This window comes from Falco biarmicus, chromosome 3, assembly GCF_023638135.1.
Source record: "Falco biarmicus isolate bFalBia1 chromosome 3, bFalBia1.pri, whole genome shotgun sequence".
NCBI lineage: Eukaryota > Metazoa > Chordata > Aves > Falconiformes > Falconidae > Falco > Falco biarmicus.
In genome coordinates this window covers 67,071,384-67,096,597 of record NC_079290.1, presented here as the reverse complement: position 1 = coordinate 67,096,597, position 25,214 = coordinate 67,071,384, and positions in this window count along the sequence as shown.

The following is a 25,214-nucleotide window of genomic DNA, read 5'->3' as shown; positions in this document are numbered from 1 at the left end:
AAAATAATGTAAATGTCGACTGATTAGGTAAGTTAGGGATTACAGTTAGATTTAAACAACCCTGTGAAACACATTCATATCTAAACTTATCCTAAATCAAACCATTAAACACGTACTACTGAAACCAATGCAAAATTGTCATTACAACACTTCAGTTCCAGGTTATGGATGAGAACATCACCAAAACCTGTAATTCTGAAAACATATTGCATGAGACCATAGGAAGAGGTTTACACCTAGTCAAAAAAGGCTAAGTAGCTTAGGCAGTGTTCTCATTTGTAAATTGGAGGATAAGAATATTCAGTTATTTGCAGGAAATTGTAAGGACTGAGAGTAGATTGCTGGTTGAGAAATTACGGATATATTGATCTACATGATTATCATCCATTTGTGTTTGACATTTCCATGTAATTAAACATATAAAGTAACAAGCATCACAAATGAAAATGAACATTTCAAATGTCCAGAAAACCTCTATCTAACAACCTCATGTAGGAGAAATTACAAGAAATAGTTCAAAATGAATTTGTGTTTTATCACTTTTCTTTTTAAAACACCTATTTGAAACCAAAGCTGAATAACTATTTAACAAAGTAAACTCAAAACTACTCAGAAGTGTTCCACCAGAGATGTGACAAAGAATTGCCAGTAGAGCTAATGTTCTCACCTTATTTTAGATATGAAGGAGGTCTGAATACAATGAAAAGAACTAAGAATGAGAAATTACTTTGAAATTTCAAATTATTAGAATGAATTTATATTTTGAGCACCATTTTGAATCCCCAGAAAATACTGTCACACAATAATTACATGAACGGTATATGATGTACTGTGTTAGATGTCAAAACCTGCACATCAACATGTTTTCTAAAAAAACCCAACAATTTAAATGCTATTTATTTTCATACAGGCAAAGCCCATATAAAAGAAAGAAAATTATTTCTGATACAATTTTTGGACTAAGATTCATACAGTCACAGTGAGCCTGTATTGTCAAGGTTACTCATTGAGTATAGAAAATAACCAATTTCACACACAAAATACAGTTCCTGTTCAAAATTGCAGTGATGTAGTTGTACATAATGGAATCCATTTTGGAAAAAAAAAAGTGATGCGGTAAAAAAAAAATCGTGCCTCAGCAGATTTAAGGTGATACAGCCAAACACCTTATCAAACAAGGTTATTAAACAAGATTCAGAGGAAATTTGTCATTACCATCATGAAGACTAAATGACATTACTTGCAGAGAAAGTCATAATAAAGACCAGTTTCTGGAAGCCACATCCAGACAAGATGAAATTAAGAATTATTAAACAATTTTATGTCATCTTCCTGCTAGATTACTGCTCTAGTCACCAATTTAAACACAGTAAAACTAGACTAAGGTATTGAGCTTCTCAAATTAAACTAGTTGCTTTTGGGAAGATACGTTAAAATTAAACATAAGTTATTAGCTCCAACAGGTCTCTGCATGTTTGAAATTATCCATTTCGAGTCATATTGATACCATAAAGGTAGTAAAAAAAAAAAAAGAGTATTCTTTTCATGTTGTCTTTACAAAACAGATTCTTTTAAGAGTAAAGCTGACAGAGTGGATCAGATCAAGGGTTCTTCTAGTCTTGTACCTTATTTAAGACAGTAGCCAATAATGGATATTCAGGAATGTGAATAGGGAATACAAGTCATAACTCTTCCCCAGAATAATTTCTTAAACTTCAGAAATTTGTTGCTTAGGCAACTCTGTATTTAATAGCCCTGAACACTTTTCTTCAGGTCTTTTGTGCAGTTAGCCATATTTTGTAGTAGAAAATAAGCTGCATAATACAAAATCACAGCAGAAACTCACAGTGTCTAGAGAAACATCAGACTGTCATAAGCTACATTTTGGGCATGAATCTTTCAATAATTTGCTTTAAATGGAAATTATCATGTTATCTTGCCTATTAACCTCTAAGCTCCCATTTGCTCCAGGTTCAAATGCTTGTATCTCAAATAGACAGAAATATCATCAATATTGCTGCATAACAGTATTAGAATAGCTCCTTCAAAAAGTCTTGAATTCTTTCTAAACAACATTAACAAAAATATCCCCATTGGACTTCTGATTTTTGGCACTTCGCTCTTTGCAGGACTCCATATAAACAATAGTAGTGTTTTGCATTGCCTGTGTATTTTATAATATAAATGTAAGGGTTTCTTATTTCCCACCCCCCAGCCCCTGCCCCCTGCCCCAAGAAACTAGTTCAGAATTAGCTGTTATCATAGTCTAGTGATCCCATTACTGCATCATGGATTTCTAACACCCATTCGTCCCTGCATTATTACCCTCACTATCACAGGTGGCAACCTAAAGCCCTGAAGCCAAAGGAAATGTGTTCCAGGTTTTGCAGGAAAGTTTAAGTAGCAAAGACCAAACCACTGAATTATCACTCATATTCCCAAATAATTTTCCAGTTATAGGAAAATCCTACTAGTCTTCAATGTCTTTTTGCAAGGTTACCAAAGGGTAACCTTTTGCTCAGGGTTCCACTTAGACATTTGAAGAATATGTCTCAGTGAGACAATGCTCCACAAAAGCAATCGTAATTTTGTTGTCTTAATACTAAAGTACAGTAACAGCTGATTAAGCAAAGAAGGTATATATAAAAAAAAAAAAAAATACCATATATGTGAATTTGATACCTCAGCTCTACATCCAAGATGTTGTTGTCCTGGTTTCAGCTGAGATAGAGTTAGTTTTCTTCTCAGTAGCTGATGCAGCGCTGTGTTTTGGCTGTGATGTGAGAACAATGTTGACAGCACACTGATGGTTTTGGTTGTTGCTGGGTGATGTCTATACTAAGTCAAGGACTTTTCAGTTTCTTGGGCCCTGCCAGCGAGAGGGCTGGGGGGGCACAGGAAATTGGGAGGGGACACAGCCAGGACAGGTGACCTGAACCAGCCAAAGGGATATTCCATACCATATGTCGTCATGCTGAGTATATAAACTGGAGGAAGAAGAAGGAAGGGGGGGACATTCGGCATTATGGTGTTTGTCTTCCTGAGTAACCGTTACACATGATGTAGCCCTGCTGTCCTGGGGATGGCTGAACACCTGCCTGCCCATGGGAAGTGTGAATGAATTCCTCGCTTTGCTTTACTTGCATGTGCAGCTTTTGCTTTACCTATTAAATTGTTCTTATCTCAACCCCTGAGTTTTACATTCCTTTCCGATCCTCCTTCCCATTCCTCTGGGTAAGGGGGAGTGAGTGAGCGGCTGCGTGGTGCTTGATTTCTGGCTGGGGTTAAACCACGACAAATGTCCTATGATCTTTTCTTGGAAAATCAATAATCTATTATGCATGGTACTCTGAACTACCCTTGTGACTTTAGATTCCTCAAAAGAGCTGAAAATGGATTTAATGCATAGTTTCTTATCTGGAGCTATAGATTGTTTTTCAAATCTATATAGCTCACCTTCTTTTCTTCTGTGCTTTCAATTTTACTTGCCAATTGTTCTGTTCTATTTGAATTTGTTCTACCAAGATGAACACTTTTCAATATTCCATGCATAAGCCATTATCACTTATTGTTGCTCAGTGGGTCCTTTGGCATCTCTAGCTTAAACTCAGTAATTAAAAGAGCTTAGAAAATCCTTAGCCTGAGCTTTCCACAAAACAGAAAAGTGAATTGTTCCCCCAGTGGTTCCTGCTGAAAGGAAAGAAGGAAATTGAGGAAACAGGACTATTAAACTCTACACCACTACCTCATATTTTATTCAGTGTGATCAGAGAATATTGGCTAGTTCACTGCCACGGGGAAAATTTTCATCTTGATTGATGGCAGTAGTTCCTACTTTTAACTTGAAGAATTAGGATTTAAAAATATATAATGATTTTAAAGTACTTCATCATAAAAAAGCTGTTTAAGTAACTAGCTCTCACCCCAGTACAAACTATGAAACTATTTAAATAGATGTGGTAAAGCAGAAAGTGACTGGCCATCATTTGAATGAGTAGCAACCTCCAAAAGCTAAACTAAGTACTTCAACAGTTACTGCAATCCTAAATTGCAATGTGATTCTTTAAGCCCTTTCATGTAGGACTAAGTGAATGACTCTATGTTCTTGTCAATCATTCAATTGAATAAAAAAATATAAAAATAATTCAAACAACTTAAACCAGACACCTAGGGAAGAAGACACTAGGTTCATCTGCTTTTTGTTTTGTTTTATTATAAGAAATGAGTAATATAATATTTCATATTATTTTATGCTCTAAATGGCACAGACAGTGTAGAGATTTTCAGATCCCTTGGGTATGTTATTTATCTGTTTAGATAGTAAATTTAAAAACCAGTTTAATTCTGGACTGAGCTCAGTGGGACTGCACATTTGCAGAGTTAAGCATGACTGTGTTTCATGAATTTACAACAATTTCACACTATGACATATTTCATGGTGTAAAATGCCATAAATCAGGTCAGTAAATAATCCAATTAATTTTATGTGGTATTAATAAAATTCTTCTCTATATGACTTTTCATTTTGGCATACTGAATTCCTGGTACACTGTGAATTTGATTTTGTACACTGCTTTTCTAGTTAACTTGAATTATTGTGTAGTCCGGCTTTGCATTACAAGATGGCTTTATGCTGTGATATTAATACATGTCCTTTCTCAGCAGTCTTAAGGGGTTATATTAGTAGCCAAACTTTTAATAGATTAATAAAATGTCAAGATAATATTTATTATTTGAACCTGAATGACTCTTTTTATTAAATAAAAATTAGTTTACTCTACAGGGTAAGTTGTGTACGTCTTGTAATGCACTGACACAATCATTTTTGTCCTGATACATGTCAATGACAAATTATGAAATTCAATAACTGTTTCATAGTCAATGAAATTTCTAAATGAGATTAAATACTTTGACACATTTTAACAGAGGATATTTGTGTGAACACTGTTCAAAATTACTCTAAAACTCTAATGAAGAACTAAAATCTCCAGATGTTTGTAATACTTCTAATAGATCATCTTGCTTCTGGACTGTATGGAGTAACATTAACTATCTATCACAAAGCAATTTCTACCTCTAGGCTTTATACTGTGGTATTGATACATGTACTGTATTATTTTCATTGTAGGATAAATCGTACTTGGAAAGAGTTGGTGAAAAAGAAGTTCAAAAGGAATGTAATTTTCAAAGGATCCTAAAAGGCTTAATACTCAGATCTGCTGAACTACAGCAAGAGTTGAAAATAAACCTCCTGTATTCTTACTTGGTTGCATTTGTGCTACTTCACACAGCTTACTCCCAGGGTACCGTATCTGGATATGGGCCAAACCTTAGATGACTTAGCCCCACACCATAACAAGACCCAAAGGTGGACCAGTACTCTTTCCCTTACCCATCAGCACCCATGCCCTTGTTTCCAAGAAAATAATCATTGTCATATGTTTTGAACAGGTACCAGTTTGGTTAATTGGATGGAGGCATCTGAGAAGTACATTATGTACCAACAGACATATCTAGACATAGACTGTGAAAATACCAGCATCAAAGTTTTTAATATTATTCTGCTTTTTCCATGAGAGGTAAACCGAGGCTGGGACATTTTTGTGTTTCCCAGTTAGGAAAAACAATTTATTCTGCATCTAACATATTTTATAAAATTCTGTTTACAAAAATATACATAGATTTTCATTTCTGGGTGCAGAGTGCCTACCTTAATTAGAGACAGCAACTTGTTTCAAAACAGCTCATATCTCATATTTGTAGGAAGTTTGATCAGGCTGTATGAGGTTTTCTGTCTCCTCCTGTTCACTAACATGTAACTCCTCTCCAGCATCATCTAGTTAAATGCACTCTGGCCTTTGTCTGACAGATAGTTCAAATTTCTGAAGACTTACATTTACTTTCATTTTGGACTGAAATAGGAGTGCTACATATATCTTAAGGGGAAAAAAAATGTTTAAAAAAACTTCAATCTAGTGTCTGTGGTAGAGTGACATATTGCTGTCACAGTTTAAAACACCAGGATGTCTACTGGAATTGAGATCAGCTGATATAAATACTGGTATTTAAACACAGTCTCAAATAAACTTAAATTCATCAGAAGATTTTTCATACAGTGTTTCAATTTGTATTTTTGTCTCCCTCCCTAATTGCACTAATAATCTATAATAAATTAATAATAAATTAGTGTATGCCAGAACATATAAACCCATGACAATGTCTGTTTACATGTGCCATCCCAGTCTCCAAGGTACACAGCATGCATTATTAAATTCTGAACAAATACATGTTAGATTAATATCTGAAATTAACTGTATCTGTTCAGGTTACGTTTTGCTATATCTGATTCTCTGTAGTTTATTGAACATATAGTATGAAATCTAGAGTAAGAAACAATAAAAAAGGAAGTGTATTTTATATATATATATATATATATATGTTTTTTCATTGCACAGGAAGCTAAACAATATTTTAGTTTAATGCAACATGCAACATTCCTAAATATTTTAATGCTATGTGCTTCAAAATTTGAAACGGCAAACTGATTATCTTCTTATACACTTTATTAAAGAAAAAAACAACAACAGAAATATTTAAAAGGTACTTACATTGCATTCTAAACTGTTCAATATAAAATATAATGGGCAAAACATAATTATTCTATAATCTGTGCAGCTGATAACCTCATTCTGAACCAAATTTTGACTTTGCAAAGCAGGTTTTCGTGTCAGTTTTCCTTTCACTAGTTCAGGCACAATAACAAGTGTGCCTATATCCGATGGGACTGACCATTTTTCTGGTAAAATTAAGTCCACAATTTGGCTGTTCCGCATCTCACTAATCATGGTGGCAGAATTTTCACATTAGATGGAGTAGTGGTATCAGAACAAAACTGCAATACCTTCAGGCAATGAGTTTTTAAGTAGCAAATTCTTCTTCCCAAGTGAGAACTACAGAATGGCTTTTCAGGTAGTGCTGTCAGTATATTTCTTTATAATTTCAAGGTGGAAAAAAATTAGAGAAAAAAAAAAAAAAGCAGAAATTATTTTCAACATTGTGCCATTACATTTTGTTCATATTTACAGGCCAGAATGAACAACAGTAAAAAACCACTAATGAAAGTAAAAATCCTGATTCAGAAAGTTCTGTCTGAATTTAAATTCCTGACTGTTTGGCTCTTTACATTTCCTGAAGTGATACTGCGAAGGATATCACCTAGACAACAAACATTGAGGAGGCTGTCTGAGCTCCAGCACACTGATTCAGCAAGAACAGTCTGACACATTGTGATATAGTAATTTCGGAAACCCAAAACTGCTTATTTAAATAAATTTTAACATATTGAATAATTCAACAATAATTGATTACATTGGGTAGAGAAACCCTCAGTAACACTCACTTACATTAATGAATTAGAAATAGAAAATGCTGAAATAGGAATAGAAAACAGCTAAATTTGCAATCAAAAGTACTTTACACTAAACAGCAAAGACTATGTAACTGGATAGTGCATTCTGATCAGCATGTGAAGTGTAGTGAACATGGAAGATCAATCTAGTGTTAATTCTGCCTAGGAAAGTAATTCTTATTAATAACCTTTCAAGTCCAGGTATTTTTATAAGGAAAATTGATCATGGCATTTACATTCTTATCTATTGGCATTGTGCCACAAACAAGGAAGTTGATTTAACAGATGAATCATATGTAGTTTTTCTGTCATGATTATTGATTATCTTTCAACCTATAAAGACTGTGTAAGGTTATGAAGCACTTAAAGATTTATTACCTTTATAGATCTATCTTTTCTGTAATGATGAAAGTAAACATAAATCTCTGTTTTACCAAATGATACAGTAAACATGATTGCTTGAAAGAATTAAAAACATATTAAACATAAAGATCTAACATTTACAGCAAAATTTTTTTAGGTTAGGCAAATAATTGAACAAACATTTTTAATAGGTTGTTCTGCTTTGAGGAGCTTAATTTTTTTTTATTCTGCATTTTGTCAGAATGTATAGAAAACTACTTAAAAATAAATTGCATGTATAGTCCTAAGAAAAGTATTGGGTTTTCTTCTGCATTTGAAGTGGGGCTGGGGAGGATATGTAGGAAGGAAAGGGAACAACAATAACAAAAAATGTAATGACAAAGAAATGAAGAGAAATCAGCATCAACAGTTGTATTTTCTGAGCATCCACTAATGATGCTCAGAATTATTAAAGTGACAAAACAGTACACCTGCAGGCACATATAATCTTGCAATTGCGCTGAAGAACAATGACCTATTTTGGGTTGACAGAAACTGCCATCTACAAAAGGCTAGCCCTTCCCTCCGTACCTCTGTATACCTTCAAAACTGCTGCTGTGACCCTTCTGTAACCACTTGCAGTTAGAGTCTTGCCAACAAAACTTTTCATTTTTAAAACTGTTTAAGAGAATCAAGATCATTTTGACTAAAATTAATTAGGTCTTGATGGTCTGTTCATGGGGCTTTGGGAATAACAGACAGTGGTGAATAGATAGGTTTACAGTGGTGGCTTCTACTCCCTCAAGCACATTCAGAACACTATGGCTGTCCACACACTCAAAAGGCATTCTTAAAAGGTAGGCTTCATCCTAGCCTTTTTGCTCAACAATCCTTTTTTATGCTCCATGGAGTACAATCAGTGTAGTGACATCACTCTATTCCTAACCCTAATTTAATCCTCATGGTACAACTAGAAAGTGATCTAGTTGGTATTCTACTATATATCCTATTAGTATATGCACAGGTACTGTTTGCAGAGGATCAAGAGCTGTTCTTGGCTGATGTTTGTAGGTAGAAAGAAGATAACTGAAATGCTGCAAAATGTTGTTGATCTGGACAGACAGCAGGACCTACTCCTCAAAACACCGTTTATTTTGAAAGCCTTAGAGAGCTTTATAATCTTATGAGTCTGGTTTTATTCAGTAGAGAATGAATGCATCTAAGATACAAAGGATAACAGTGACTTCTAACTTAGACATGTTTTGTGGGCTACTATTCCAGTTCTTGTAAGATCTGAGCATCACCCTTTGTACTGTTTACCAGATCGAGCCAGAGTGTTAAGAACTGCAAAGGCCATGGACACTGAAATGACATTAGAATAAGCTTGAAATATGCTGAAAGACACTGTACATAGGAAATTTGACACGCAGAAAATAGGGACACACTTTGTTTAGTAGCACTGTGTATAATGACACATGAATATTTTTCTGTTAGAAGTTAATATGGGTATCAATTACATACACCAGGGTCTTTCATTTGCTGGAAAATCCTTTTTTTACAGAAAGTCCCAGATCAGCACTAGGGTGTAAAGTGAATATGAAAGTTGTGAAACTTTTTACTAGCAGTTTTAGAGAAAGTAAAACATATTTTTCTTCTTAAGAGAAATATTGGAAACAGACTGCTTTTAATTTGTCTAAGATCAATCTGTCTGTCTGTCTATCTACCTATCTATCTATCCACCTGTCTTTCTGTCTACATTTGTATGTGGATGTATTTATTAGAAAAAGTAATAAGTACTTATTTACTGGAACCGTTTGGAAATAGAGCAGGTCAATAAAAATAAATGGTACCTTTTATTACTGTTATCATTACCAGCATTTTAGAGATTAAACAGATTATTTAAATGAGCCCATAAAACCATGTTTATAAGATTTGTAAAGCATGTTAGAGATGCTTAATATTTCTGTTGATCCTTTTCATTAGAAATTTAGTTAGAATTGGTATTTCCTCTCCATTTGTTTCCAAGTTCCATTCCTCAGCTCCCTGAAACATGCCAATCAATTTACTGCTACCTTCTTATAAAACCTTCTTTTAAACCTGATACTGTTTTGACCTTTTCTATAACATTTCAATTTCATATAAAACCACCTCCCACACACTATTAGCATTCATGGTTTTCAATCTGGATTTGATCTTAGCATATCAAGAAAACAACCCTTCTTCATGTAAGTGACTATTAGTCAGTGATTGATGTATAGTAGCCAATGATTCCATTGTATCCTCTCTCTACCTTACACATCCATCTATCCATCAGCAGCTGCTACAAAACTTCTCTTTCTTATTGTCTAGTACATATGCAAAGACTTGCTTTACAAGTAATCCCAGCTGTTTAGAAGACAAGCAGTAAGGACATTGGACCTCTGTGTAATTCTAATTTGTTCCAAGATGTCATGGCTTAGCCATGGCAGACAGCTCAGCCCCACACAGCTTGCTCATGTCCCCCTGCAGTGGGATGGGAAGCGAATCCAAAGTGTAAAAGTGAGAAAACTTGTGTGTTACTATAAAGACAGTTCAATATGTAAAGTAAAAGCTGCATGCAAAAGCCAAGAAAAATGAGGAATTAATTCACTACTTCCTATCAGCAAACACATTCAACCATCTCCAGGAAAGCAGGGCTCAATCCCTTGTAATGATTATTTGGGAAGACAAATTCCGTAACTCCAAATGTTTCCCCTCACTTCTTCCCCCAGCTTTTATTGATAAGCATGACATCCTGTGGCATGGAATATCATTTTGCTCAGTTAGGATCAGCTGTCCTGGCTCTTTCTTCTCCTAAACTCTCATGCACCCCCAGCCTACTCACTGGTGGGGCAGTGTGAGAAACATCAAAGGCCTTGATGTTGTGTAAGGAGTGCTCAGCAATAAAAAACCCCATGCTTGTACAGTCAACACTGTTTTGTTCACAAATCCAAACTACTATTAAGAAAACTAACTCGATCTCAACCAAAACAAGTACACAAGAAATGTCTTCTCCATTTCTCACTGTACGAATGTTCTCTGCATGTAGATATTCCTTCCTGAAATCCTAGCGTAATTAGACTAAATGGCACATGAATGTCTTCAGTTTGATACGAAATTGGCAAAACAGTCAATAACTTCCACAGTAACTATAAATGGATTAAAATGAATGCCTAACATAATCAAATGATTCTGGTTTCCTCTGCAGTGACTGGAAAGACAGAGGCACTGCAAGGGTTGAGCCAGCCAGTCCTAAGCAGATGGCAAGATTCCTTTGGAGACGCCTGTTCCTTTCCTTTGATGGTGAAAGGGGTCCAAGTAATCAGCTTCAGCAATTAGACAGGTGAAGTTAATATTATCTTTATCACTGTGCAGCTGTTGATGTTTCTATTAATCTTATCATTAAAGTATGAATGCGATACACAATAACCCCTTAGTGCCTTAAGAAGGATCAACGCATCCATTTTCTTTCAGATTTCACCTAAGTGAGTCTCCCTTCTAATTTTTATCTTCCTCTTTTTAAATCATGTTATTGGCTTTCTATATGAAAGAATGAATCCACTATTTCTGGAAGGGTATTTCTCTTTGTAACATTTGGCGGTTCTGGTGTCAGGTTACTTCCATAGGTATCAGAGAGCAAGTGTTGCTAAAAAGTAAGTAATTACTAATTTAAAATATACAGAAGGCAATAAACAGAATAACATGTTGGGACTCATTTGCGTGGTGGTTTTCCTTCTCTGAAATGTAGCTGGCTTATGACTGTCCTCATTGTCTATTTTGTAGACCTCATCGAGGTCCTATGAACTGAACAAGTTCATCTCAGTGACAAACTCCCACTCAAATTAAAATCTTTGTCACACTAACATTCAGATTGCATGATTTAAGATTAGAAAACCCCTTTAGAATACAATCTTTGTGATGGAATCAATAAAAAAAAAAACAAAACATGGGTACATTCTTGGCATGCCCAACACACGCAGTGGAGAGAGATTAGACATTTCAGATGTTGGTAAAGAAATACACGACCTTTCCCTGCTTCATAGGACATTGGAATAAGTTCAGCTGACACAGTTAAGCACCTGCCATTATTCACAATGGCTGTGTGATAGTGTGCCATTTATAAAACTTTACAGCCTCAGTCCAATTGCTAGTAGATGCAGTTCTAGCATGAAAGCCAAGGAATTAATATTTATTAAGATTGTGCTATTCTTTTAGCTACAGGAAGGGTTCCTAAGACTCAGAGTGGAAGAGTGCAGATTGTGCAATGTTGAAACATTTGCCTTGTGTCTATTTTGGCGTGGTTTCTTTGAAAGTTTCATTCTGGGACTTCTGCTTTCATAAGCTGCCTATCTGGCAGCTTTCACTTTACACATGGGATGTCATTACATTCCCTGAGATATATTTGTTTAATCTTTAGCAGTCCATTATTTTTGCTGTAAGCAACATAAGCTATATAAAAAGCTTAAGTATAGTAGAAGAAAAAGGATTTATATCTAATAATGCTCTCAAATATTTTTATCCAGCTGAAAGATCACTTATTAAATTTATTAAACTCATTGAATTTATATGAAATAATTTTGCTAAATGTGGATTAGTGTGTAGGAAAAAAATATTCAATTTGTGTATACACAAATTTTTCATTTAACAACTTCATCAACTACTTAGTATTCAAATGTCTGACCCACTAAGTAATGTAAAGAGAAAAAAATAAAAAGAAGCCAGTTTTCTTAAGACTTTTAAGTCAGTGACATTCACAAAAATGACTCCATTTTGTCATTACTGTACGAACAGAAACTCCTGATGCAGCATGTCCGAAGAAGAGCAATGAAGCTGGTGAATATTCTGGATCACAAATCTGATGAGCAGCTGAGGGAACTGGGGTTGTTTAACCTGGAGAAAAGGAGGTTCAAGAGGGACCTTATTGCTCTCTACAACTGCCTGAAAGGAGGTTGTAGTGAAGTGGGTGTCGGTCTCTTCTCCCAAGTAACAAGAGCTACAACAAAAGTAAATGGCCTCAAGTTGTGCCAAGGAAGGTTTAGATTGAATATTAGGAAAAATTTCTTCACTGAAATGGTGGTCAAGCATTGGAACAGGCTGCCCAGGGAAGCAGTTGAGCCACCATCCCTGGAGGTGCTGAAAAGATGCGTAGGTATGGTGTTTAGAGACAGTTTAGTGGTGGACTTCACAGCATTAGGTTAATCATTGGACTCGAGGATCTTAAAGATCTTTTCCAACCTAAATGATTCTCTAATTTTATTCAAAAAAATAAAATTAAAAAAATTAGTTTTATTATCTCGTCTGTGTTGTTAAGTTCTTTAAAAATATATATTTAATTGCATCACCCTGTATACAGCAATATTTTTTTAATTTTTCTTTTTTTAATGTTTTTTTTATTATCATTTTCCCCTACAAATCTGGTGGGGCAGTTTAACAGTTACTCTTCTGAAGTTACATAAAAACCTGTCCTAGACAGAAAAATCTTTGACTTGGCACTTTGATCTTACATATAAACAAACACAACACACAGCCATGACTACCAGGATTAATATTAACACATGCTGGATGCCTTGGCTTTTCCCTGTCTATCGCACCCTACAGAACACAGTATGTAGAAATGTGTTTCAGTTCAACACTGACTTGTATAATAACTAGTGAGATAATGAACAAAAACAGTGAAAGATGAAGTACAATCTCATTGCAAGCAGATTCAATACAGAGAAACACAGTGGTTATGCTGATATATATTGTTATGCCCAAGTTATACAGTTGCATTTATATGAGTACATCTGTTTGAATATTACAGTCAATAAAGCACTGAGCTGAGCTTCAGTCCTGCTTCATTAGAGGCATATTTTCCTCATGTTAAGTATATACAAACAGAGAAACCACTAAGAATTTTGAATTTTAAAACCAACCAATGAACCAAACAAACCCATCAGGTATTACTAATTATACAGGTTTGTACTGTGAACAAAGTAGAGTTTTATTGAGGAAAAAGGATTACCATACATATTATTACTTCTTTTTAAGTATATTTAACTGAAAGTGACTAAAAATGCTAGCCATACATAGAAATTTTTAAATTTGCTTGTCAGGTATGTTCCAATTCAAAGTACAGAACTTGCAGTCTTGAATTACTTTCCTATACAGTCACACAGTGACCATTTGTCATCTTTGTACTCCTAATTTTTTTTCAATTTCATTTAATGAAAATTAAAGTGAAAATTTCTAGGGTTTTTTTGTTTGTTTCTCCTGAATCTTTAATGACTTGGAAGAGCAGACAGAAAATGTTACGATGGAATAAACTGGGGTTTTTCCTCCTACTAATTCCAGATTCTTCTGATTAGTATAAATTAGTTGTGCATACAAGGAGAGATTTTTAAGAAAATGTTTCTTATGATATTCACACTTTATTAAGTTATAAAAAAAAACCCAAAAACCAACAAAAAACCCAAAAAACCCCAAACCCAAATTCTTGAGTTTTGCTGCATAAACACCCCACCTTTAGCTACCCCAGAAAGACTTTTATCAATGGGGGAATCTTACGTTTCCTCAGCTACCCAGATCTCTCTTTGACAGATGATACAGAAGGCTAATATAGCTTTTTTTTTTTTTTTTTTTTTCCCCAGCCTTAAACACACTGACTATTTGGGGCCTGTTAATGGGATTTTCACAGCACTGTTTGAGACAGATGCCCAGCCACCTCCTTTCTGACCTCTCATTTTACCTTTCTGAGTATCCAGAATGTCTTTTCCAGGGCTGTTTTCTTCTATTATACTTCTGAATGTATCAGCTTTCTCCATATTTTGTTATAGCTACATCTATCTGTCTCAGAAAATAAAGTCAGCATGGTTCTTGTAACAGGAAGTCATATTTAATACATTTAGCAGAGTTCTTTGACAGAGTGAATGAGTATGTGGTGAAGCAAAATCCAGATAACCTATTTTGCTTTTTGAAGTCATATTATGAAATCTGAGCTGTCAAGAAGAAAATAGAAGATACTGTAATTGATTAATAACTAAATAAGAGATAGGAAATGATGTCAGTGCTGATGGTCTGACTTCAATCATATACTGTTCAAGACATTTATAAATTTGTAAAAAAACATTAATAATGAGCAAACTGACTTCTTAAATTAATCAGTGTTATTTACAATAACGCAAATTGTAGCTAATGAAGGAGTCCTAGAAAGATCTTATTATATTAATTGATCAGAAGAGACAGAGACAGATGTTTTAGATATTTTTTTCCCTTGGTCTTTTCTCTGTGCGCTTAGTATCTGTTTTCTCCCGAACAAACTTTCATGACTCTTCTCATTTTGGAGAGTCTGATTCTTTTCCCTCCCAAGGTTCACACCTTTTTCTTCAGATAGAGTTAACTGAAATAAAGTTATATCCTTTCCCACCTTTCCCTTCTACATTATATCCTCTCTTCTTTCATTGCTAAAATAATATCCCATGTCCTGTTTTGCCTTTTATTATCTCATCACAGGAGGTAAGGGGAAAGGAGGGTCAGGGATGGAGGGCACTGTATTTTATTATCTATTTGCAAAGAAAGACATGAATTCACAGTGCTACAAGCTTAATATTTCATAAACATGTGATACCATAAAATTAACAACTCATACCCTTGCCAAGGTGCTCATTTGGCAGAAAATTTAGACTCATGTCCAGATGGGTTCTGCATTATGAAATCACTCCCTTGTTCAAATTTTGATAGAAATGCTCAGGTTCTGTATTTTGATACCCTCCACAGGAACAGGTTTTGGCTTGTGCGTCTGTTCCCAGTTGAAGACATGGCAAATTAAGTTCTCTCTCTCCATGGACTTCCATACCATGAAGTCAGAAATTGTTCATCAGGTACATGTGATAAAAAGTTTTGGGGTGGGGAATAAAAATCATAACATGCTATGTACTTTGTTTTTAAATACATTCATTCCATTTAACTTTGATGTAGCACAAAGGTAAGTAAAGTGGGAGTGCTATCACTTGAGATTCACTCTTTAATTATTTTATACAATTAAGGAAGAGAGAGGGGCACCCTAAGAAGGATAGTCCAGACCTTAGGTAGGTTGGACTGTACCCTAGAGGTGTCTAGCTGTGTCTGTTACCTATGGAAGAAACCTAGTGACAACATTTCTAGCTCAGGTAATTGTCTAAATTTGAGTGGGTTGAAAATGCTTACACCTATCTGGATGACTCCCTGCTCGTATAATACTATAAACATAGTATTTCACTAAAGAAAAAAAAATAGTCATTTTATATTTCTATGTTAATGCAGATTTTGCAAAATGCAAAACAAACATGTTCCAAGTCTCAATATAAAAGTCTTTTTTTTTTTTTTTTGGATGCCAATAAAATAGTCAGATCTTGAATACCAACTTCATTCCGCTAGAAAACATAGTTCTTTTATGAATAAAAACAAGAACAACTTGCAGAGCTTCAGTAGTAATGAATTTAGATGATTTACAGAATCAGAATTACTTACTCTGTTCTTTTGTAATTCTATCTGTACAATTCAATGAAAGACATGACAACACAAAGATGAAATAAGGAAGAAAAAACAGACTTGCTAAATATGGCATGTAGTAAATTTCAGGAAATAATTGAAGATGTAATGTGAAAGCTGGATTATGCTGGGGAAATTCAAAGAAATTTGCTTTCTTGTTCAACACATTCTGCATGATATCTTTATACCATACATGCACAGTAATAAATTGAACAACTTGTTAAAATTTAACTTCTGTGTATGTACAACTGACTGTCTCTTCCTTGAGTCTTTCTATCAGCATAGGAATACAAGGAGCTAAAGTACCTCTACAGTAGTCTGTAGATGTATGGTTTCATAGGAATCTATAATTCCATCCAAAGGTATGGCTTTAAAACAGGTCAGCTTTAATCTCACTGTCACCAATGACAACAGCAGCGAGAGTGGGACAGACAAAATCTGATGTGAGGTAGCAGCATAGCATCAGTTTGCGTTATAATATGAATCCCAAGTACTCACCTGCAGTAAAGTTGTGTGCCACCACATGTTCATTCCTGCTGTTACCCATGACAACTGCAAAATGCCATGGTATAGCAGGTATCTACTTACAGTCGTACTGTCTAATGTCAATGGGAAAATGTGCAAGTAATATATCTGGTAATAATTAATAATAATAAATATACATACTTATTGCATATCCATTACCAATAAATAGATATCTTGATACATTTTTTGCTGACTTTACTTCTAAATTATTTTAAAATACCATTAAAAGCTGAAAAGCTACCAAAGAAGCAGGGAAAAACAGCAGTTTTCACAAAAGGAAAACCCAATAACAAAGGCAAGTGGAAGAATTTCTTGATATTGCCAATTTAAAATTTAACTTTTAACTATTAAAATACAAAAAATATAATAAAAAATGTAGTGGACAAAAGAAATTTAAAGAACAGGTTTTAGGAAAAACTATAGTCTAAAAGTTATTCTAACCAGACTTGATTACCAGAGAAAGAATATAATATAGACTTATCTATATAAAAATGTCAGAGGACATTAATTTAGCAGACGAAATGCAGTTACATTTTTATTTAGAACTTTATACTGTTTCATGGAAATATTAATCTGTATATCTAGGATTAAAACTTTTTTTGCACTTTGGAAATGGCCTTTAAAGTCTAAACAGAGATGAACGAAACCAGAAGCTTGTCCTAAAAAAGTGAAGAACTGCAGTGTTTTGTGCAGTGTGCTGTTATTCACATTTTCATTTGCTTATGTAGGAAAAAAGAAACAAAAAGTGGAACACACACACACACATGCTTTGGTAAATAATGATCATTTTAAATGTCATTAAGTGCTAACAAAGTTCCAAGTATATATGATCAAGTAGTAAAGTAAATGTCATTGCCAAAAGGCTTAAGATTTTAAATACAGATAAAGAGAAAGAGTTGAGGGAAAGCAGAAAAGCCAAAGATAGTGATATGAGTCTATTCTACTAGCTAGGAATGAAGACAGCATTAATTGATATATGTTAGTAGCTATTAAGTCTTCCACTAATAGTAAAGTGAGAAGGGAAATGATAGAAAGTAAGACCCTAAGTGTAGACAGAAACATAATTAAGGAGATATTTAGAAAGACATAAGCTTAAATGTGACTAGCTAGGATTCTGACAAAGAAATTATATAATGTAATGCAGGTGAGAAAAATGGCAAGTGCACAAAAGGGAAATGGTGTAAAGCACAGACAAGAAGAGACTGCAGAGCTAATTGAGGGAGATTTTAAAATTATAATCAAAGTTTAAATAAAAAGAGATAATAAACAAAATATATACATAAGATTATTAAAAATTTAAAGGAATAAAAATGAAATGCAGTAATTATAATCTTAACTCATGATAGTATTTGATTTCATTTTATATCTTTTCAAGCTGTTTTGATAATGGACTCTTAGTAAAGATACTGGGTACTTGCTAGGATACTGTAATTAATAGGATTTTACTGTAAGAAATAATTGAACACTATGAAAAGACCAAAGTTTTCAAGTCAAAGATAAGAAAATGCAGTATTTCAGAATCTTTCTGATTTGAAGTTAAACAGGAAGCCTGATGAACAGAAAACCAAGATTGGAAGCCTTTTGATACGCCCGGATTATTTCTGACATCCCATGGTTCGGAGACATTTTCTGCAAACAAAGGTAATCCTAAGAAAAAAAACATTTCAGGGGGTCTTTGTTTATTACATTAACTACTGCTCTTGTTATTTTTTTCCTGTGAGGTTTTCTTTTGTTGTTGTTAGTGTTGTTCTTGTTGAGGGGGTGGTAGTAATAAATTCTGTATATGAACAGTGAGTAGTCCCGGGATACGTGGTGTCTGACCAACGTCCAACCATGTATTTGGGTGCATTTTTAAATGAGTCAGTATTCCTTATAACACTTCACTGCATCTACCAGTCAGATGGATAAAAGGACTATTTAGAATTTACACAACTAAGGGTGGCTGCTGCTCTCAACTCTCTTTCAAAGGGACATCAAGAGACATGACATTCATCTGTCCCTTAAAAACTGAGAGGCTTCTTTTGCTTTGGGATACTTTATTCATTCTGTAGGATGGAAGTACTGATGTGATAGAAAGTGGGCTTTGGGACGTGCTATTACATCATTAATATGCTGTTTCAGAAAGGCATAGAATATTTGGGACTTTAAAAACAGATTTGTTATAAATAATGTCTTTTTTCTTTGGAATTTATTGATCCATTAGGGAGAAGGACATAACCTTGCAAAGGAGATGATGACATACTTTGTGTTAAGTGAGCTGCTTTGGAAATTCCAATATTATATTTAAATACTTTAGAACTAAACATACGTATCCTATAATAACCACTACATTAATCATCCTATATAAAGATCTTGTGTTAGTTACTCCCAGGTAACTTATCTGATCTTATAATATTTCACAGAGCATAAAAATGGAAATATTTTGATATGGAGATTCAAAATCCCCCTGCATATTTAGCACAGCATTTAGTCTTATGGAAAAAAAACCAAAACATTTAAAATATTTTACTTCCATATATACATGCACATACACGTATATACATATATGTATATATATATGAATGGAGAAAAATAACAAGAGTCAACTAAAATATAGGCATCACAAGTTTGGGAGACTTTTTTCTGCCACTGATTGTTTCATCAGAAGTAAGAGAGTGAAGAGGAAATAAAGAGGAAAAGATCAAACTCTGGCATAAATCAAGAAAGCCCCTGTCAAGGAGGCCACAGGTCTCTAGTAAATTTCTGGGTCTAAGTACTTACCAGAAGGACTGATTATAAACCATACAATAGATATGCCTACAATAGATACATCTACATAATATTTCTCTTTGAGAGGCAAAAGGGTTCACAACTACTTTTAACAACAATAAAAAAATTAAAGATATGTGTGAAATAAAAATTTAAAATAATAATAAAAATATAAGTAGTTATCCCTGAAAGAAATACTAACTTTGTGTAGCAAATGCAGAAAATGTAACTCTATAGAGTTACGGCTAGTCCATAAAAGCACATTTCAACCGTTTCATTCGTGATACTTAAAAGTGAATTACCTACTTCATTAGGGGTTTTTTTATTCTTAAGTTTATTCTCCTTCTTTCCCTATGTCATCTTCCTGTGACTCCCTTGTCTATTTCAAAAGAACAATTGGAAAATGCAGTTAGTGATATTTTTTTACACTACTTCTGCTGATTATATTGTTATTATACTGCTCTCAAAAATAACTCCAGTGACGTAATGTTGTTCCAAGGAACCACATTTGATTGAAGGGGATTAATGCAGACCCTGGTGTTTACTTATTACAGATTTTCATGAGAGGTAGCCAGATCATTAATAAGTAAGTGAGAATTAATAATTCTGGTTTAAGGAAAGAAGAAGAGCTGATAGGAATGCTATGGTCTGAGCAGTACTGTGACAGTAGTAAGGATTTCAGGTACAACCAAACAACTTGGGAATACAGGTTATATTTGGTAAGTAGACTTGTGAGTCCAAAATCCTAGTATTTTCTGGAACTGTTTTCCAAATACATCTGAAAAAAAAAAAATGTTCTGGTCATTGGGCAAGCTGTGGAAGCAGACACATGCTGTGAGAATATGGAGCACCACAAGTTCTAACAATACACCAAGCCAGGCAGATGTAGGCAAAAATTATCTTAGTGAAATTTCAATAGAAAGAAAAGCCCTCTGGATTTGATTATTACTCCCTCTCAGGTAAGCTACCCGCTGGAAAGATGCTGCAGAGAAAACCAATAGCGTCCTAAAAAAAATGGTATGGGAAGTCATCCTGATAGGACATGACAACAAATAATAATTTTTATACCATCGGTCATGTGAAGAACTGCAACGTGCTTTACCATATATACCACAACTTATGGACAAAAATATCCAGGAGTTTGGATTCTTTGCTTTAAAAATATCTTACTGCAAATCAATTATTTTCATTCTTCTTCTGGTTATGTGGGTGATTTGGAGATTCAAACACAATTACTCTATGATCTGGAAAAACCCTTCTCACAGTGGTGTTCTCAAATCAGATGGCAGCTTCTTCATTCATAAGAATATGTGTTAAGAGAATGAGAAGCCATTTTTGCTCAGGTCTTTCAAGGAGTGTAAATTTTATATATCGTAGCTCTTAAATTAGTACAACATGTAAGACTTCACCCAACATGGTTTGGCAAACAGTTGTTGTAATTAGATTGCCAGTCTACTGAAAGATTTTATAGTATCATCTAGATTGCGCTTCCGCATACATGCTGGCTTTGTTACAAAGAATCCAACAATGCCTATTTATCATTCTTTTTACTATGAATACATCAAAAATCAATTATTATAATAATTTTAATATTGTATCTATGAATGCCTGGCTTCCCCTTTCAGTTATTTAGCATTTTCAATTCATAGTGCATTAAAAAAGCAAAATTACATATTTTTTCATAAGACTTGCCCTAATGTGGTCTTACCTTTTCTCCATTTTCTTGTTTTTGTCCTCCCTAGTGAAACAGTGAATTCTAAGTGGCCATCTGTCTGAATGGTTCTCCTCATATAGGTAGAGCTGATTTATTTACAAGACACATCTTGGCAAGCGTTCTTATATTTCACCTAGGGTTTCAGAAAAACTGGGAGCTGTTTCATAATTCACAACCATCAAGTGAAAGTACTTTACATTGCTTTGTGTTGCCTGCACAGGGAATATGAAATATTTAGATGCTACAGTGGGGTTATGAGAGACAGTTTTGTCACATCAGTTTTGGCACTTTCTTTTACACATGACCACAGCAGACAGTCAACACTTAATCATCAAATCTGTATTTTGAGAAAAGAGACCTGGAGGCAAAGAAACAGAAAAGGAATAAAGAAGTAAAGCAAAACATCATAATTAAAAAAAAATAGCAAAAATTATTAATGACTGATTTTTACAGATATCAAACCAACCTAGGATAATATTTTTTTTAACATTATGTCTACTACATTCTGTAGTAGTACAGGCAGAATGCCACATTGTGTAAGCATGGAGGTGTGTATGGAATCAAGAATATTTGACACAAAGTTAAACTCAGAGTAAAGACTAAGTTTTTAGTGCCTGTTAGAAAAATTAGCTCCACTATTTTAAGAGGAAGAAAATCATATCAATACTTGTCCAAAGATAAAGAGGGTTAGTTTGCACAGATCATTATGTAGCCATGATCTACTAGCCATAACGTGGAGACAACCCTACAGAACCCAAAGCTTATGGGACATTAATGCAAACTGCAGCTTGGAGAGTCACTAAATACTAAGATATGAGTCCCAGACCCAGGCTGTTGCTCCTACAGGAAAGGACATAAATTCAAAGGAACGAGATTATCCTAGGGGGCAAGAGGTAAGCTGAGAGCTCAAAAAAGACATCTTGGTCCTTTGGGCAAGATGGTAATAACTGATGTCTCTAGGATGGGCTGCAGTTGCTGTCACTGGATGATGCTTCAAACCATTCATTCTTGCCTGCCAGCATCAGTCAGTCTAGTATACGCCCAGAGAAAGCAGCTGCCTCTGGCAGTTTGCTGCCCTGGGTATTGCTTTGCCTAGTCAACCTAACCAAGATACACAGCATGGCCCCAGGAATGACCATTATATTGTACATTAAAGTTTAATATTTTCTGAGATGTCAGGAGGTTAAGGGTATGACACCAGGGACAGGGAAGTTGCAAAGCTGAACATGAGTGCAACTTAAATGACCTCTAGAAACTGTGATGCAGTGAGGAATCCCTTATGGCAGGAAGAAATTTAATCAGAACATACAAATAGGCAAAGGGTTGTATAATAGTGCTAAGACAGATAGCAACGGTAACATCCTTTGATTCAGGATCTGACTGGTAGAAAGAAAGTAAAATACAATTTCTTTTTGTTTGAATAACATGTGCTAGACCTATTGGTCTAGAATAATTTAGGTAATAACTGTGATGAATAGTTCTTTCATCATGATATTTAGTGGTATATAAAACTGTGTCTGAAGCAGACTTGAAATTAACATCAGCTTCTTTAAGCAATAATAAGCCCTTCAGAAATAGGGGGAGGTGGTCTCAGATTTTATCTGTAGTGACAGAAATAGCTGGTAATTAAGGAGCTCACTTTGTACAGTCAGTAGTTAAGGCAAAAAGAGTAAACAATTTTCAATTAAATTTGACAGCAGAGAAAAATGATTTTTTTTAAAACTAAACTGAAGTACAGACAGCCACTCATAGCTAGAAAAAGAAAAAAAAAACAAAACCAACCAAACAAAAAAAACCCCAAGCCAAAACAAAACAAAACAAAACAAAACAAAACAAAAAAAAAAAAAAAAAAAAAAAAAAAGCAGGTTGGTGCATTAAGGTAAACTAAATAATGAAAGAATCCTGAACTTTGACTGAATTCATTGAATGCATCTGAAGTACCTCCACACAGGAAAATGTACACTGGCTTCTGGTTCTTACTCCAGTCTAGTATTTCACTCTACTCTAGTATTAAAAGCCCATAACACAGTTATATTTAGAATCAGCATTTCTATTAAGCCTCTGGAATAATAGTTTATTCAGAATAATAGGTACAACAAGAAAGGAAGGAAAATATTTAGGGATTTTTTTCCCTTTGAAAAGTAAATTGTGCATGGAAAGGGGAAAAAAATAGAATAGCAGGGACAGTACCCTTCACAATACGGTTAATAATAAACCTTCTTCAAATTTATTAGAATAAAAAACCTAAGTTACTGATATATATATATATGTACGTATATATAATTTTTAGTATCCAAAGAGAGCTAGTAATGCAGATATATACTAATCTGAGTTATGTAATTGTATAAGATATAAATAACATGTTTATATAGAAGGAAATTTCATTTTGGGATTTGAATGTTATCTCAGTGCACAGCTCCTCATTATAGGTTATCAATTTGTTTTGCATTCTGATAAAGACCCAAGAATTCTTATTTATCAAGACAGGTGGCAATGTTAAAGGTAAAAAAAGGAAGAAAGAAAAAGACAGGAAAAAAAAACAGTTTCAATAATGTCTCAGCTGGGTTTGGGGTACTAAAGGGAAAAGGCATGCCAAATCCTGAGCTTTCCATGTGTGCAGCTATAAGACAGACTGTAATGTCACTTGTGAACCGGATCCTGAGCTCTGAATCACTAATGCTGTCAGAATCACTCTGAACAAAAAAAGAAAAGTTGGAACTCATCAAAACAGAATACAGAAAGAAGCATAATTTCAATTTTCTTTTTGTAGGGTCAAGTTTTACAAACCTTTTGGTATGAGTCCAGAAAGACTTTCAGACAAGCGGCCAGTATTCAGTGGGTGGCTATAAAGTAAGGGCTTTTTCAAGTACACAGTCAGCCACTCTTACAGGATAGCTATTTTAAAACTGTATCTGTGCTATCTTCACCTTTACAGAAGTGCTCTTGCACTTTCAGCATCCCAACATATCTTCTAAACAGGTTCTCCAAAAAATTTCACAGAATGGTGAGAGGGGAATCAGGTATTTGTAACAGAGCAGCCTAAGCAGAAAAGAAATTGCCTGGTAGCCAACTTTAGTCAGGTAAACTCCTTTGGTGATGGTAAAGCAGTCAGAAGAGACTGAACCTGAATACTAACGGAAACGACTGGTCACTCATAAACAGTTATTTCAGAGAAGTAGCTTCAAATGTCTGCATATATTCTGATGACCGAAAACCCACTTGTCTGAAACAGTAACATTCTTAGCATTATTTTTTTCTAAAGAGGTATCTCAGTACCGCAAACTAACTAAACATTATGTAGACCTTGCAAACAAATTAATTATTAAATGATAGTATAGTACAGCTTTTTAATATTTTTTGTGAGAATTAGTAAAAAAATACACATAATCCACTCGTTGGTTTATTTCACTACAGATTTTAAATAGTTTTGCATCTTCCTAACTCTAAAACAGAGTAAAATTCCAGCACTTCATGCAATCATCTTCTGTGTTTTGCACATATGCTTATTCAAATTCAATCTGTTACTCAGCTGTATCAAACTGATGTAAATCCACTAACATTCCAGCAGTGATAATAGAGCTATGTAACACCTTAAAAAGATCTTTGCAATATATTAATTAAATTCTCTGTTGGCTGATGGAGGACAAGTACTCATACTTGACACTTCGATTTTTCCTTTTCATTTTGCATGCCATTTAAGGAGTAAAAAATGGCTTAAATCCAGGTTCTCATTAGTCTATTTTAACAGGAAGAGGGATTCCAGGATAATATATAGATACTTTCAAACTGCTGGTACCAGGAGTCAAAGCATTCAGAAGGCACTGGTGACTCAAAATTATATTCCTAATCATATATTCCATTTTCATTTTTCCTTTTTCTTTGTGTCATGAATTGTAAAATATCAGCACTTATTTTCAGGTCACACAAGTCAAGGCTAGCAGAGGAGTAGAG